This window comes from Salmo trutta, chromosome 22, assembly GCF_901001165.1.
Source record: "Salmo trutta chromosome 22, fSalTru1.1, whole genome shotgun sequence".
NCBI lineage: Eukaryota > Metazoa > Chordata > Actinopteri > Salmoniformes > Salmonidae > Salmo > Salmo trutta.
The window spans coordinates 9,231,555-9,248,064 of NC_042978.1; positions in this window are offsets into that span (position 1 = coordinate 9,231,555).

Sequence of the window (16,510 nt, forward strand, 5' to 3'; positions counted from 1 at the left end):
ATACACATCACGACAAAAGAGACACCACAATACTACATAAAGAGACACCTAAGACAACAAAACAACATGGTAGCAACACAACATGGCAGCAGCACAACATGGTAGCAACACAACATGACAACAACACAACATGGTAGCAGCACAAACATGGTACAAACATTGTTATGCACAGACAAAAGCACGAAGGAGAAAAAGGTAGCGTCAACAATACATCACACGAAGCAGCCACAAGTGTCAGTAAGAGTGTCCATGATTGAGTCTTTGTATGTAGAGAACTGTCCATTTTGAGTGTTTTTTGCAGCTCGTTCCAGTCGCTAGCTGCAGCGAACTGAAAAGAGGAGCAACCCAGGGATGTGGGTGCTTTGGGGATCTTTAATTTAACAGAATGTGACTGGCAGAAAGGGTGCTGTATCTGGAGGATGAGGGTTGCAGAAGGTACAGTGGGAATAAAAAGTATGTGAACCCTTTAGAATTACCTGTATTTCTGCATAAATTGGTCATAGAATTTGATCTGATCTTCATCTAAGTCACAACAATAGACGAACACAGTCTGCTTAAACCAATAACACACAAACAATATAATTTTTCATGTCTTTATTGAACACACCGTGTAAACATTCACAGTGCAGGGTGGGAAAAGTATGTGAACCCTTGGATTTAATAACTGGTTGACCCTCCTTTGGCAGCAATAACCTCAACCAAACGTTTTCTGTAGTTGCGGATCAGACCTGCACTAATGTCATGAGGAATGTTGGACCATTCCTCTTTACAAAACTGTTTCAGTTCCACAATATTCTTTGGATGTCTGGTGTGAACCGCTCTCGAGGTTATGCCACAGCATCTCAATCGGGTGGAGGTCAGGACTGACTGGGCCATTCCAGTAGGCGTATTTTCTTCTGTTGAAGCCATTCTGTTATTGATGTACTTCTGTCTTTTGGGTTGTTATCCTGTTGCATCACCTAACCTTTGTTGAGCTTCAATTGGCGGACAGATAGCCTTACATTCTCCTGCATACAGGAGATAAACTTGGGAATTCATTTTTCTTTGTTCCGTCGATGATAGCAAGCTGTCCAGGCCCTGAGGCAACAAAGCAGCCCCAAACCATGATGCTCCCTCCACCATAGTTTACAGTTGGGATGACGTTTTGATGTTGGTGTGCTGTGCCTTTTTTTCTCCACACATAGTGTTGTGTGTTCCTTCAAAAGAACACAACTTTAGTGTAATCTGTCCACAGAATATTTTGCCAGTAGCGCTGTGGAACATCCGGGTGCTCTTTTGCGAACTTCAGACGTGCAGCAATGTTATTTTTGGACAGCAGTGGCTTCTTCCGTGGTGTCCTCCCATGAACACTATTCTTGTTTAGTGTTTTACATATCATAGACTCATCAACAGAGATGTTAGCATCTTCCAAAGATTTCTGTAATTCTTTAGCTGGCACTTGCAGATTCTTCATTACCTCATTGAGCATTCTGCGCTGTGCAATTGCAGTCATCTTTGCAGGACGGCCACTCTTTGGGAGAGTAGCAACTGTGCTGAAATTTCTCCATTTATAGACAATTTGTCTTACCGTGGAGTGACATTTAGAGATACTTTTGTAACCCTTTCCAGCTTTATGCAAGGTAACAATTCTTAATCTTAGGTCTGAGATCTCTTTTGTTCGAGGCATGGTTCACATCAGGCAATGTTTCTTGTGAATAGCAAACTCAAATTCTGTGAGTGTTTTTTTTAATGGGGCTGGGCAGCTCTAACCAACATCTCCAATCTCGTCTCATTGATTCGACTCCAGGTTAGTTGACTCCTGACTACAATTAGCTTTTGGAGAAGTCATTAGTGTAGGGGTTGACATACTTTTTCCAACCTACACTGTGAATGTTTAAATTATGTATTCAATATAGACAAGAAAAGTACAATAATTTGTGTGTTATTAGTTTAAGCAGACTGTGTTTGTCTATTGTTGTGACTTCGATGATGTCAAATTTATGCAGAATTCCAAAGGGTTCACATACTTCTTGCCACTGTATGTCAGATAGAGGGAAGTGAGGCCTAAGAGGGTTTTATAAATAAGAATCATAGTCAATCAATCAACAATATACATATGTATACTGGAGTAAAATGTAATGTATCACAACTCAGGATATGACCCAGCTACAGACACAGGAGGTGGATGGTACAATTCTCAGTTGATTTATTGTAAGCACGGGGCAGGCAAAGGGCAGGTCGAGTACAGGAAGGGGTTCGTGATCAGGTCAGAGTCAGGCAGATACAGGACAGCAGGCAGGCTCGAGGTCAGGGCAGGCAGAGGTTTGCAATCAGGTCAGAGTCAGGCAGATACAGGACTCCAGGCAGGCTCGGGGTCAGGGCAGGCAGAATACTGGAAACAGGAGACAAAGGGCTGTGAGACATAGGTTTAATTCTGGACACATGAAAAGTGGGATGTATACGGAGGGTACGGGGCAACAGAAGACGAACATCAGAGGGGCAAAGGACTTTAGAGATAGGTAAAGGACGAATAAAATGGGGGGAAAGTATGCGGGACTCCACCCTGAGGGGCAGATCCCGAGTGGACAACCATACCCTCTGCTCAAGATGGTAGCAGAGAGCAGGGGTCCAGTGATGGTCCGCCTGTCATCATTACCTGGAGGTCGTCTTGAGAAGAGCAGCTTGAGCTCTCTTCCAGGTATGGCGATAGCGACGGACGAATACCTGGGCAGAAGCTGTGCTGACCGCTGCCTCTTGCTTTGGGAAGAGCGGGGGCTGATAAGCTGCTCTGCCCGTAGCAGAACAGGGACGGGTGTGTGGGGATTGCCAGCTCCGACACCAGGGTTGCGTCCATAAAGCTCTCGTCGACCCCAGAGTCAATGAGTACCAGTGTGGTGTGACACTAATGTATCACACCGCACTGGTGTAAGTATATAATGTGTATACAGTTGAAGTCGGAAGTTTACATACACTTAGGTTGGAGTCATTAAAACTAATTTTTCAACCACTCCACAAATTTCTTATTAACAAACTATAGTTTTGGCAAGTTGGTTAGGACATCTACTTTGTGCATGACACAAGTAAGTTTTCCAACAATTGTTTACAGATAGATTATTTCACTTATAATTCACTGTATCACAATTCCAGTGGGTCAGAACCTAAATTCCCTGACCTAAGACAGGGAATTTTTACTAGGCTTAAATGTCAGGAATTGTGAAAAACTGAGTTTAAATGTATTTGGCTGAGGTGTATGTAAACTTCTGACTTCAACTGTACATACATACATACATACATACATACATACATACATACATACATACATACATACATACATACATACATACATACTTGAATATTTCTCTCTTCAACCTACACACAATACTCCATAATGACAAAGCAAAAATACGGTCATCCAACTCGGAATTCCAACTCGGGAACTTGGGCCTCTTTCTAGAGCTCCAACCTTCCGGCCGAAAGATCACTGACGTCATGATTTGACCTAGTATATTTCAGAGTTTCCAGTTGTCTTGATAGCACCATAAAGCTCATGGTAGGCTAATAAAGTATCAACCAGTGGGTCTTGTGCCGGGAATACAAAGATGGCCAGTTTACAGGAGTGATGTGCCCTATAAGGAGCATTGGTGGGAAATCTGATGGCCGAATGGTAAAGAACGTCTAGCTGCTAGAGAGCACCCTTACCTGCCGATCTATAAATTACATCTCCGTAATCTAGAATGGGTAGGATGGTCATCTGAATCAGGGTTAGTTTGACAGCTAGGGTGAAAGAGGAGCAATTACGATAGTGGAAACCAAGTCTAGATTTAACCTTAGCCTGCAGCTTTGATATGTGCTGAGAGAAGGACAGTGTACTGTCTAGCCATACTCCCAAGTACTTGTATGAAGTGACTACCTCAAGCTCTAAACCCCTCAAATCAAATCAAATGTATTTATAAAGCCCTTCTTACATCAGCTGATATCTCAAAGTGCTGTACAGAAACCCAGCCCAAAACCCCAAACAGCAAGCAATGCAGGTGTAGAAGCACGGTGGCTAGGAAAAACTCCCTAGAAAGGCCTGAACCTAGGAAGAAACCTAGAGAGGAACCAGGCTATGAGGGGTGGCCAGTCCTCTACTGGCTGTGCCGGGTGGAGATTATAACAGAACATGGTCAGGATGTTCAAATGTTCATAGATGACCAGCAGGGTCAAATAATAATAATCACAGTGGTTGTCGAAGGGTGCAACAGGTCAGCACCTCAGGAGTAAATGTCAGTTGGCTTTTCATGGTCGATCATTCAGAGTATCTCTACCGCTCCTGCTGTCTCTAGAGAGTTTAAAACAGCAGGACTGGGACAGGTAGCACGTCCGGTGAACAGGTCAGGTTTCTATAGCAACAGGCAGAACATTTGAAACTGGAGCAGCAGCACGGCCAGGTGGACCTGGGACAGCAAGGAGTCATCAGGCCAGGTAGTCCTGAAGCATGGTCCTAGGGCTCAGGTCCTCAGAAAGAAAGAATGAAAGAAATAAATAAAGAAAGAAAGAAAGAACATACTTAAATTCACACAGGACACTGGATAAGACAGGAGAAATATTCCAAATGTAACAGACTGACCCTAGCCCCCCGACACAAACTACTGCAGCATATATACTGGAGGCTGAGACAGGAGGGGTCAGGAGACACTGTGGCCCCATCCGATGATACCCCCGGACAGGGCCAAACAGGTAGGATATAACCCCACCCACTTTGCCAAAGCACAGCCCCCACACCACTAGAGGGATATCTTCAACCACCAACTTACCATCCTGAGACAAGGCCGAGTATAGCCCACAAAGATCTCCACCACGGCACAACACAAGGCGGAGCGCCAACCCAGACAGGAAGATCACGTCAGTTACTCAACCCATTCAAGGGACGCACCCCTCCTAGGGACGGCCTCAGAGGTAGTAATCACAGGCATTCTCTTACCGAACCACATGACCTTTGTTTTGGAGGTGTTCAGAACAAGGTTATGGGCAGATAAAGCTTGTTGGACACTATGAAAGCTTTGTTGTAGAGTGTTCAACACAAAATCCGGGGAGGGGCCAGCTGAGTATACGACTCTACCATCTGCATATAAATGAATGAGAGCTTCCTACTGCCTGAGCTATGTTCTTGATGTAAATTGAGAAGAGTGTGGGGCCTATGATTGAGCCTTGGGGTACTCCCTTGATGACAGGCAGTGGCTGAGACAGCAGATGTTCTGACTTTACTCTTTGAGAGAGGTAGTTAGCAAACCAGGCCAAAGACCCCTCGGAGACACCAATACTCCTTAGCCGACCCACAAGAATGGAATGGTCTACCGTATCAAAAGCGTTGGCCAAGTCAATAAAGGTAGCAGCACAACCTACTCTTAGAGTCAAGGGCAGTGGTGACATCATTTAGGAGCCATAACCTGAGCAGAAACCAGATTTCATACCAGAGAGAATACTATAGACATCAAGAAAGCCATCAAGAAAGTTTTTCTAACGCTTTTGATAAACAGGGAAAGACAGAAATTGGCCTATAGTGATTAGGAATAGGATCAGCTTGATCTCCCCCTTAGAATAAAGGACAGTTATGTTTGTCCCTGTTTCCGGTGATCCATTTGAGCAGCTATCAAGGTTAAGTGGATGGCTAAAAGGTTCCTGTGGAGATACTGAAGCCCTCAGGCCAACTCATACAGAAATTTCTTAAGCACTATTTCCACATTGGCTTGTCTGCTCTACAGAGGCCTTCACAGCACTATAATTAGAGCCAAATGGCTGGGAGCATACCTGGTTAGTATGTGACCAACCAGGGTTCGAACCCCCGGTCTCCTGCACACGTCAAGACTGTATTTAAGCTCGGGGCGCTAACACAAGGCTTCAGGTTTCAGGCAAGGTTATACCATAAAATAACATATCTACTGAAATGTACCATTGCACCTAGGGTTGTAAAATGCTGATAACTTCCCCAAAATGGTTGGAAGATTCCTGGAATATTCAGGGAATGAGTAGAAAATCTGTGAAGTTACCAGCATTTTGCAACCCTAATTGCACCAGAATACAGCAGATCTCATAACATGCTGAAATATCAAATGCTGGGCTATAATGATTTGACATTCCCAGTCTGTATTACTACAGTATGTACACCACTGTTTTCTTGGCCGGCATCGGAGAACGTTTTGATTTGAGTAAGGTGTTCTCCTCTAGGCTCCTCTCTCTGTTCCTTTCCTGTCTGTACACTCTTAGAAAAAATTGTTCCAAAAGGGTTCTTTGGCTGTCCCCATAGGATAACCCTTTTTAGTTACAGGTAGAACCCTTTTTGGTTCCAAGTAGAACACTTTTGGGTTCCATGTAGAACCCTTTATCTACCTGGAACTCAAAGGGGTTCTTCAAAGGGTTATCCTATGGGGACAGCCGAATAACCTTTTTAGGTTAAAGATAGCATCTTTTTTCTAAGAGTGTAGCTTTCATCCCTCCACTCAGGCAGTGGTCAGTCAGTGGGTTAATGCAGGATGAGAACTATACATGCCAGCTGAGCTAAAGCCTTTAAAAAGGGCTTTTTGTAAGGACAAGGCATAAAGCCCAGATTAGGGGAACAACAATAAAACAATCCCTTATGTTCATTCCATAATACACTGTACAGTTGAGCTTATAGGGGTTTGGGCTTGAATAAACAGCTTCAGATAGCTAGGCGGTGTAGGCACTGTAGCTGAGGTTCAGGTCAATAGTGGGATCACACTTATTCTAAGAACTGGCTGCTTGGATCCAAGGATCATGGCGGATGAGTTAAGAGATAATCAGTAAATTTACTAGGAGTCAATGGTGGGGTTCCTTAGGCCTACATTAGGAGCATACTTCAACCAAGTTCTCAGGTGTAGATCATTTATGCTATTCCTTCCAAGAGAGGGGCTTACACAGGTGCCGAAACCAGAGCTACTGTTCTGCTGTCGTATCTTTGTGATCAAAACGTGGTTTATATTGCAACTCTACAGTGACTTAAACTCAACAGATGAGCTTCAATTCTCCAAATGTCGGGGACCAGATAAACCTCTGATGCTGTAAAGCACTTCAGATCAGATTTAGCAGTTATAGACAGATGTAGAGGGCTGAGAGGTAGGTGGGGAGGGGGTATTATCATATTATTATCACACCAGTACAGTTTTACCCCAATTCCTTTAATTGAGAAAAGACTTGGAGACGTTTCTAAGTGCTCCCAAATCAGATAAAACAGTAGGAGAAAATCATCTTCTCCATGTAAGTGTGCTAGTCTGCGCTCTGACACTGATACGCACCCAGAGAGGATTACATGTGGGAGGTAGGCTGGCTTTGGAGAGACTATGTGGAAGTTGGGGGTGTAAACTCACCCTGTACTTTTTCATACATATATTTCAATTTGTTAAACTAAATTGGAACACTTATAATGAAGATTCGTATCTCATACCACTTGTGCTATCGAGTTCAGATGATTGTTCTACAATGTTCTCCCCACTTTTAAGTGCAATCAAGTTAAAGGGATAGTTCACCCAAATTCCTCAATTACATCTTGGTTTACTTACCCTGTAAGCAGTCTGTGGACAAGGTAAGACAGACGAGGAACCCAATATGTAATGTTGTAATTTGGGTGAACTTTCCCTTTAAAGGAGTGCACACTAATTACGTTAACCAGAGCCTAAATGACACATAATTCACTGTCTACCCTGACATAACAGAACCTGCTATTGGTCCCCCCCCCAGTGCGGTCTCTCTCTTGCCCCTCTGTCCCCTGGTTGATAGTTTAATTACCCCAGATAAATCCATTGGCTATTTGTCAGGCTGTGCCAGTGTGTCCTCCCTTCCTCCCTCTGTCCCCCCGCTACTCTCCCCTTTCTGGTTCTAACTAAGCCCCTGTAATGAAATAGTAATCACCAGGTCCCTGACGAGCATCCCCAGTCCATTATCCCCTAATTACCCCCACACTAGTAAAGGCCCAGATTCTGGCCAGCAGGGGGCACTCTGGGAAGTTTAGTTCGCACACAGTTGAAGTAGATCTCATGTGTTCTGTATTCATGTCTTTATTCATTGTTTTTAAAGGGATCAAATGTGTTCTGCCTTATCTGGCTATGTTCCTTACTGTCAGATGTTCATTCAAATGGAGTTTAACTTAGCGACCATCTACCATCTCCTTGTCCAATGAAACCAAAATGGAGAGGCAGTTTGAAAGCCTGCTGACTGGGGGCAGTTTATGCATGGGACCAGAGAGAATCCGTCTTGTTCACAATCTCTACCTCCTGTCTGGGTCCAAATGGTTCTCCTGTGGACCATTTGGGCTGTGGCAGAAAATGTAATCCCAAACTCCCTACCTACCTCATTCCCTCCCAGAGTAATATGCAGATGCTGCACTTAGGATTCGGAGTGAGTCAATACGGCGCAAAGAGGAAAATTGGAATTGGCAGCCGATATGGAATGGGGTCAGGGGATTTGGTCTTGACACAGACAGGCAGCATGTGTGAGGAGATACCTCTGGTTTAGAAGGGGGTCCAATAAAACAATGGAATTATGGCTGTATAATAGTCAAGGAATGTGATCCCAGTCTTTGCGACATGATACGGTAACTCCCCTAGAGTTCTTAACATGTCTCCATAGCCTAGGGATATTCTACTGAGTTCACTCTGATCTGGAATTAACTGAAGTTCTTGGTTCAAATCTGGATTTGTGGGAGAGTTTGGACACAAGTCCGGGTGTGTCGGGGATTCGGGGCGATGAAGCAGATTTGCTAAACAGTGTGTGTGCTGGGACAGAAAAGTTCCCGTAGTCCCTTGTCTCGGACTGAGAAAAGAGCAAAGAAAAGGGTCCATATCACACAACGTCGGCCATATTTAACATTCAACTACCTCAAGCTAAAAAATGTTAAACGATATACTGTATCATTCACGTATTCACACTTATTTTTAATAGAAACAATGTTAGACTAATGTTTTACCCAACTTTATTTGGGATCCTAAAGCATATGCTTGGAGAAGAAAAAAAAACACTCCATGGTCCTTTTGGAATCCTGGTGCCCGTTTTTTGTCAGTGTGGAGGTGAAAGCCTGTCAGAAATGGTTAGCTTCTCCAGTTAAACTACTTCTTTGCATCTCATAGCTCCAGGTCTTGCCCTGTGTCTGCACCATTTCTTTCTATCCTCTTGTTTCTCTCCTTTTGTTTAGATAAAGCGAGGGATTAGGGAAGATTTGCCCCCATAAAGTAGTGGTTTGATAGGCTTTTATCCCTCCATGTTGCTAAAGCTGTGTTGCCCCTGGATTAGGCTGCTACAATAGGGGCCCTTGTGCTAGGCCGCAGCCCGAGGGGGACAACCAAACACTGGCTCAGGGAAAAAGGGAGGAAACAAACCTGCCAACTTCAATATGTCAAGTTAGCCAGAGGAACCGTTCACCAGAGTAGCTGTGGCGCATGTATGGTGGTCCGTAGGTTACGCAATATGGTTAAATCTATATTCTACAGGGTCCATTGGATTAGTTAAATCAAACTCTTCCAGGGTGCCACTGCCACAAAATATCCATTACTACTACCCAATATGGGTTTAAATCAAAATATGCCCTACCTATCTAGTTACACTTACTTTACAGTGCTAATAGGGGTATCCGTGTCCTATTGATGTAGGTTATTGTAAGCACTGTAACGCCAATGAATCTCAACCTGCCCATCTGTTGAGATGAGCTGCTATGAGATCTATGGTTAACCTAAGAGTTTTACTGCCTAGGGTAAAATGGTAAAACGATGATTCAGAATCAGATGGAATACCATCTCTCATATTTAAAGGAATCAACAGGGCCCATATTTATCAAGTGTCTCAGAGTAGGAGTGCTGATGTAGGATCAGTTTAGCCTTTAAGATCATAATTAATATGATTACTATAGACCGGGATGACCTGATCCTAGATCAGCACCGCTTGATAAACACAGGCCTAGCAGGTCTACTTGACATTACAGTCCTTGACATGCAGCAAAGTGATTTCAAATCAAATCAAATGTTATTTGTCAAATGCGCCGAATACAACAGGTGTAGACTTTTCCAGTGAAATGCTTACTTACGAGCTCTTTTCCAACAATACAGAGTTAAAAAGTAAGAACATTTTCAAATAAAGATAGTAACACAAAAAATAACAATAACGAGTACTGAGTCAATGTGCAGGAGTACGAGGCAGTTGAGGTAATTGAGGTAATATGTACAGTTTAAGTCGGAAGTTTACATACACTTAGGTTGGAGTCATTAAAACTCGTTTTTCAACCACTGCACAAATTTCTTGTTAACAAACTATAGTTTTGGCAAGTCGGTTAGGACATCTACTTTGCGCATGACACAAGTCATTTTTCCAACAAATGTTTACAGAGATTAATTCGCAATTCCATTGGGTCAGAAGTTTACATACACTAAGTTGACTGTGCCTTTAAACAGCTTGGAAAATTACAGAAAATTATGTCATGGCTTTAGGAGGTTCTGAAAGGCTAATTGACATAATTTGAGTCAATTGGAGGTGTACCTGTGGATGTATTTCAAGGTCTACCTTCAAACTCAGTGCCACTTTGCTTGACATCATGGGAAAATCTAAAGAAATCAGTCAAGACCTCAGAAAAAAATTTGTAGACCTTCACAAGTCTGGTTCATCCTTGGGAGCAATTTCCAAATGCCTGAAGGTACCACGTTCATCTGTAAAAACAATAGTACACAAGTATAAACACCATGGGACCACGCAGCCGTCACACCGCTCAGGAAGGAGATGTGTTCTGTCTCCTAGAGATGAATGTACTTTGGTGCGAATAGTGCAAATCAATCCCAGAACAACAGCAAAGGACCTTGTGAAGATGCTGGAGGAAACAGGTACAAAAGTATCTATATCCACAGTAAAACGAGTCCTATCTTGACATAACCTGAAAGGCCGCTCAGCAAGGAAGAAGACACTGCTCCAAAACCGCCATAAAAAAGCCACACTACGGTTTGCAACTGCACATGGGGACAAAGATCGTACTTTTTGAAACAATGTCCTCTGGTCTGATGAAACAAAAATAGAACTGTTTGGCCATAATGACCATCGTTGTGTTTGGAAAAAGGTGGGAGGCTTGCCAGCCGAAGAACACCATCCCAACCATGAAGCACGGGGTTGGCAGCATCATGTTGTGGGGGTGCTTTGCTGCAGGAGGGGCTGGTGCACTTCACAAAATAGATGGCATTATGAGGCAGGAAAATTATGTGGATATATTGAAGCAACATCTCAAGACATCAGTCAGGAAGTTAAAGCTTGGTCGTAAATCGGTCTTACAAATGGACAATGACCCCAAGCATACTTCCAAAGTTGTGGCAAAATGGCTTAAGGACAACAAAGTCAAGGTATTGGAGTGGCCATCACAAAGCCCTGACCTCTATCCTATAGAACATTTGTGGGCAGAACTGAAAAAGTTTGTGCGAGCAAGGAGGCCTACAAACCTGACTCAGTTACACCAGCTCTGTCAGGAGGAATGGGCCAAAATTCACCCAACTTGTTGTGGGAAGCTTGTGGAAGGCTACCAGAAATGTTTGACCCAAGTTAAAACAATTTAAAGGCAATGCTACCAAATACTAATTGAGTGTATGTAAACTTCTGACCCACTGGGAATGTGATGAAAGAAATAAAAGCTCTACTATAGTTCTGACATTTCACATTCTTAAAATGAAGTGGTGATTCCTAACTGACCTAAGAGAGGGAATTTTTACTAGGATTAAGTGTCAGGAATTGTGAAAAACTGAGTTTAAATGTATTTGGCTGTGTATGTAAACTTCTGACTTCAACTATACATGTAGGTAGGGGTAAAGTGACTAGGCAATCAGGATAGATAATAAACAGAGTAGTAGCAGCTTATGTGGAGAGTGTGAACATGTGTATGTGTGTGTGTGTGTGTGTGTGTGTGTGTGTGTGTGTGTGTGTGTGTGTGTGTGTGTGTGTGTGTGTGTGTGTGTGGCATCAATATGCATGTGTGTGTTTTACTTGGGGGTAAAGCTGTTCAGGTGCTTTTTTGTCCTAATCTTGGCGCTCCGGTACCGCTTGCCATGTGGTAGCAGAGTGAACAGACTATGGCTTGGGTGGCTGAGGTCTTTCGCAATTTTTCGGCCCTTCCTCTGACACAGCCTGGTATTGAGGTCCTGGATGGCAGGGAGCTCGGCCCCAGTGATGTACTGGGCATTCTGCACCACCCTCTGTACAGCCTTGCAATTGAAGGCGGTGCAGTTGCCATACCAAGCGGTGGTGCAGCCAGTCAAGATGCTCTCAATGTGCAGCTATAGAACTTTTGAGGATCTGAGAGGCCATGCCAAATCTTTTCAACCTCCAAGAGGGAGAAGAGGCGCTGATTTGCGTTCTTCACGACCGCGCTGGTGTGAAAGGACCATGACGCTCCATATCTGGGATGGTTGGCGGGGTACAGTTGTACTTCAATGGTTCCCTTGACCCAGCCTGTACTCCTTGGAGCTAACCACGTTTGAGACGGTATACGGCGGCCAGTAGCAAAAACTCCCTATTAGTCGGGACCAATGGAGAAACCCTGGGAGGACCAGGCTTTGCTTTGTTACTCTTGTCAAACAAGTCCCCAGGTAGTACTCAATTCTTCCCCATACATCAAAATGATTAATCTCGCCTAAATGAGCACAGGCCTGAATACCCTTGACTGAGAGCAGGTGAGGCTAAAAGCTAGAAGATTGGAAGAATAATGTATTCGTGAAGTTGTGAAAACCTAACGACGACTGCTTTGAGAGACTCAACTTTCCACTCGATTGTATGCAAAATATCAGTCGAAACTGTCCTTCATTTTTTAGGTGTAAAAATTACACACGCTTGTGCATGATAAACATGATTAAACTGTAACCGGAAATCGTTCAGTGTTTGCATAGTGTTTTACCGCTCGAGTTGGTTTATGAAGGCATAGACTGCCAAAATCCTGATATGACTGGATAAAGTTTTAGATCCTGAAAGCAGGCAGGCCTATGCGTCATTCAGAGATGATGGAGAGCAAAGACGATAATTCACGTCAGTCGAGGCTTATACATGATCAAGTCTGAAAGGAGCCGTTGCCGGGTATGCGGAGAACAATGAGCGCTAGTGCCAAATCCGTGGAAATCTGAGATGAATTTCGAAATAAGGGCTAGAAAAGTTAGAGGGTGTTAGGATGAGAACGAGAGAGGGGATAGAGAGGACGGAGAGAGGGAGAGGGAGAGAGATTCCAGTGGTGGCAGTAATATTGCTCTAATAGGAGTACGTCTCGTCGTTACACTTGGCTTTAAACACCTCAAACGCGCTGGACATTAGCCTGCATTAAGTTATATGGAAAGCTGATTTGAGGAAGAGCAGCTGAGAGGAATGCCTTCTCGCTTTAATTGCTTTAGAAACGGTTTCCACAAAGAGACATTGCCCAGATTTACCTCCCGTTTAAGTTCTTATTTCTATCGGTTCACAAGTTAATCCGATTTCTCTCCCAGACCCAAATACTCAGTGATATATTGTGCTGACAAAAGACGGAGAGGAACAGAGGGTCGGGCTTGAAGCATTAAAAACTTCCCCAAAAATAAGAACAAACAATTGGAAACGAATGTGAATATATACGAATTAAGTCACAAATCTGTTTTATTATTTAATTGCTAAATGTGTTGTCCTTATTTTCATGATTAACCCTATCATTAATTACAAGTTAAAAGGCTTATTCATTGAATTTTGAAAATTACAATTAGGGTTATGTCATTATTATGAAATGGAATTTCATGACTGTTGAGTTATCACGTCATCATAGTTTTGGAGTCTCAAGACCCGAATAATGAACTATGTCTTAATGCCAAATTGTGTCACTAAATCGACATTTTTAAACAAGAGCAGGCCTGCGTTCCATCAAAAAACAATTCGGATGTTGCATAAACCCATCACTGAAAATACTAGAGCTGCCATAGATCATTGTTTTACGTAATCTAATGAAGGATTACAAATAAACAAGAACATTGGTGAGATATATTGAACAAGGCTATCTTTTGCGCGTAATGCACTCCTGGGGGCGCGATGGGTGACGCATAAATGACAGCAGTAAGTTGTTTCTAATAAATTCACTGTGTAAAGATGTCACATGGCGCCCTGCCAACCTGCTCAATCCACCAGGCTACACCAACACGGCTTATTCATTATCTACAACCATTTAATAGACCTATAATTTTCCCTATTTGCGTCAGAGGTTTCCCAAATTGTCTCCCATACCCTGTTATTACATGTTGATGTATTACATGAAATACATTTAATCAATTAAGATGTGAGAATGACACAACCTACAAAGAAAATAAAACAGCATATTCGCCTTGAGTATTGCGCACGTGTTTGACTGGATTTCCCAGGAAAAGTCGTTATTGGCATTTCACGTCAAGACTGGATTGTAAACTCAGTCGTGAGAGTGCATACGTTTTCTTTTCGTGCAGTGTTTGATCTAAAGTCTAAACTTCTATGGATGAATATGGTCAAAGATCAAATTGAGTTTAAGATTTCACACCCTCCCTTCCCTTTCTCTCCTCTCTTGGAGAAATTCAACAAAATATGCAAGCGTTGGGCTACATTAGAAGGCTACATTTCGCTGCCCTTAATTCCAGCCTAAACGGGTTTTCTCCGGGAGAAGAAATCTTTTCTTAAAACCTTGAAGAAGAGAGGGGGCATTATTGTTTTAATCCTCTTAGCAGCAGTCATTTTAAGACCGTTTTTTTCAGAGGCTGAAATGGCGTCTTGTCTCCCCAATCCTAACCTAAATCCCTTGAGGCCGGGAGAGTTTCTAAAGGCAGTAGTACCCTGGCATCTATTACCCATCTCTCCACCGCAGTCTCCTCAGCAAATGGCTCGACAAAGTCAAAAAGCTAATACAATTATTGCATGAGTAAATCAACCCTTTAAAACAACCCAAAACCTGCATGCAAACCATTGTAATCAAAGCGTTATTGAAGCCATTGGCACTTCTTGAATAAACAAACATATATTAATTATTATAGCTAACCTTTTAGGCTACTACATATAGGCTAATATAATACTGCATGGGTTTGCAAAATGGGATAGTGGATTTTAGTCGATGTTCCAAGTTCCATTTGAAAATAGACTGCACATTGATCAAAGATATAGGCTACAAAGTGCTTAAGCCGAAATGCAAAGCAATTGCCAAATGCAGGCTATATTTTAATTAAGAAAATGAGACTGAAGGAAAGAAACACTTAGGCTATATTTCTGCTAAGGCTGTCAAATGATTAAAAATGTGATCGAGTTAATCGCGGGATTTGATTTCATTAATCATAATTAATCACAAATGCAGAATTCGCTCAAAATGAGCTGTAATATAAGACGTTTTATACAGAAAGCATTAAAATAATATTGATGTCTTGATTTTGTCCAAAGTAGACTAATGGTAAGCAGAATCAGGTAAATTGATGAAGCACTCTTTCTTTGACCTCAATGTCAACTTGTTTTAACATGCAATGTTGTTTTTAGCTGTATAGATGCCGTATTTTGATTATTTTAAACGCTTTGAGACAATGCAATTGATCATGATGAAAAAAAAGAGTGCACTAAAACTACAAGAAATTCACTCGAGTTAACAGACGAACTCTGACAGCCTTAATTTCTGCATATTAAATTATAGACTGAGCAACATTTGAGATTCGTTATCGCATGACTTCATCTAATTTTAACATTCTGTCATGAAGAGCACATGTTCAAAATAAAACACGTTTTCCAATCTCAAGAGGTTAAATACATTTTTTTTAAACTATGGTAAGTGCTTTTTAAAGGTCCAGTACAGTCAATATTTTCATACGTGTTATATCATATTGTACAACAGCTGATGAAACTAACACTGTAAAAGTGTGAGAGAATTTTTTTTGTCATTTCCTGATAGTTGCTCTTTGAAAATACAATCTACATACACAGGACCTTCTAATCAGCAGGTTTGCATTGGGGGAGTTTAGTCTTTGCATAGTGACATCACCACGCGGTAAATTATCTTAACAGACCAATAACAGAGAGAGTTCCAAACCCCTCTGCCAATAACAGCGTGTTTTCAGTTTTCCCCATCTCCACTCAGACCACTCCCAGACAGTCCAAGCAAAATACTTGCTTGAGAAACAGTTTTTAGTTAAAAATATTTTAATGGAAATCTATTACAATAAGGTAATTTCGAATTGTTACCCAGAAATTATTTTATATTGATTTGAAAACGGCTGCATTGCGCCTTTATGTGCAAAATAAAGTAACAGGGTTGACCATAAAAGGGCTGACATAACACGGTTGAAGATTTTATCTTAAGTCAGCCATGAATCCCCTTGTGACAGGGGGAATGGAAGCTTGTTGTGTGCAGCGAGGAGGGGCAATTGAATGCAAGCTTCACAAAAAGATCACTTGTTTAAACATTTCTAGCCTGTCTGTCTATGGGTAACAGGATTGACTAGTTCTCGACCCACTCAGTTTTCCACCACAAAACACTAGAAAATTGCCAAAAAGAGTAGAGCCAGCTCACCTG